This window comes from Chiloscyllium plagiosum, chromosome 15 (assembly GCF_004010195.1).
Source record: "Chiloscyllium plagiosum isolate BGI_BamShark_2017 chromosome 15, ASM401019v2, whole genome shotgun sequence".
In the NCBI taxonomy this organism is placed as follows: Eukaryota; Metazoa; Chordata; class Chondrichthyes; order Orectolobiformes; family Hemiscylliidae; genus Chiloscyllium; species Chiloscyllium plagiosum.
In genome coordinates, this window is record NC_057724.1 from 1527609 (window position 1) to 1529660 (window position 2052).

Genomic DNA, 2052 nt, shown 5'->3' on the forward strand with positions numbered 1-2052 from the left:
GCTCAGCCAGCACAGAAATCAGATCTCCAACAGTAACACACTGGCTGTGGCACAGCAAGCACAGAAATCAGATCTCCAACAGTAACACACTGGCTGTGGCACAGCAAGCACAGAAATCAGATCTCCAACAGTAACACACTGGCTGTGGCACAGCAAGCACAGAAATCAGATCTCCAACAGTAACACACTGGCTGTGGCACAGCAAGCACAGAAATCAGATCTCCAACAGTAACACACTGGCTGTGGCACAGCAAGCACAGAAATCAGATCTCCAACAGTAACACACTGGCTGTGGCACAGCAAGCACAGAAATCAGATCTCCAACAGTAACACACTGGCTGTGGCACAGCAAGCACAGAAATCAGATCTCCAACAGTAACACACTGGCTGTGGCACAGCAAGCACAGAAATCAGATCTCCAACAGTAACACACTGGCTGTGGCACAGCAAGCACAGAAATCAGATCTCCAACAGTAACACACTGGCTGTAGCGCAGCCAGCACAGAAATCAGATCTCCAACAGTAACACACTGGCTGTAGCGCAGCCAGCACAGAAATCAGATCTCCAACAGTAACACTGTGGCCGTGGCCTACCAGGTCAGAAATCAGATCTCCAACAGTAACACACTGGCTGTAGCTCATCCAACACAGAAATCCGACCTCCAACAGTAGTACACTTGCTGTAGCCCCAGCCAGCATCGAAATCAGATCTCCAACATTAACACACTGGCTGTGGCCCAGCCAGCACAGAAATCAGATCTCCAACAGTAGTACACTGGCTGTAGCTCATCCAACACAGAAATCCGACCTCCAACAGTAGTACACTTGCTGTAGCCCCAGCCAGCATCGAAATCAGATCTCCAACAGTAACACACTGGCTGTAGCGCAGCCAGCACAGAAATCAGATCTCCAACTGGCTGTGGCCCAGCCCGCACGGAAATCAGATCTCCAAAAGTAACACACTGGCTATAGCGCAGCATGCACTGAAATCAGATCTCCAACAGTATCAGAACAGGCTGTTGCTCAGCCAGCACAGAAATCAGATCTCCAGCAGTAACACACTGACTGTGGCCCAGCCAGCACAGAAATCAGATCTCCAACAGTAACACACTGGCTGTGGCCCAGCCTGCATGGAAATCAGATCTCCAACAGTAACACACTGCCTGTGGCCCAGCCAGCACAGAAATCAGATCTCCAACAATAACACACTGACTGTGGCCCAGCCAGCACAGAAATCTGATCTCCAACAGTAACACACTGACTGTGGCCCAGCCAGCACAGAAATCTGATCTCCAACAGTAACACGCTGGCTATAGCGCAGCCTGCACAGAACTCAGATCTCCAACAGTAACACACTGGCTGTAGCCCCAGCCAGCAGAGAAATCAGATCTCCAACATTAACACACTGGCTGTGGCCCAGCCAGCACAGAAATCAGATCTCCAACAGTAACACACTGGCTGTAGCGCAGCCAGCCCGGAAATCAGATCTCCAACTGTAACACACTGGCTGTAGCACAGCCTGCACAGAAATCAGATCTCCAACAGTAACACACTGCCTGTGGCACAGCCAGCACAGAAATCAGATCTCCATCAGTAACTCACTGGCCGTAGCCCCAGCCAGCACGGAAATCAGATCGCCAACAGGAACTCAGTGGCCGTGGCCTACCAGGTCAGAAATCAGATCTCCAACAGTAACACACTGACTGTGGCCCAGCCAGCACAGAAATCCAGAAATCAGATCTCCATCAGTAACTCACTGGCCGTAGCCCCAGCCAGCACAGAAATCAGATCGCCAACAGTAACTCAGTGGCCGTGGCCTACCAGGTCAGAAATCCGATCTCCAACAGTAACACACTGGCTGTAGCCCAACTTGCACGGAAATCAGATCTCCAACAGTAACACACTGGCTGTGGCCCAGCCAGAACAGAAATCAGATCTCCAACAGTAACAGACTGGCTGAAGCTCAGCCAGCACAGAAATCAGATCTCCAACAGTAACACACTGGCTGTGGCCCAGCCTGCACAGAAATGAGATCTCCAACAGTAACACACT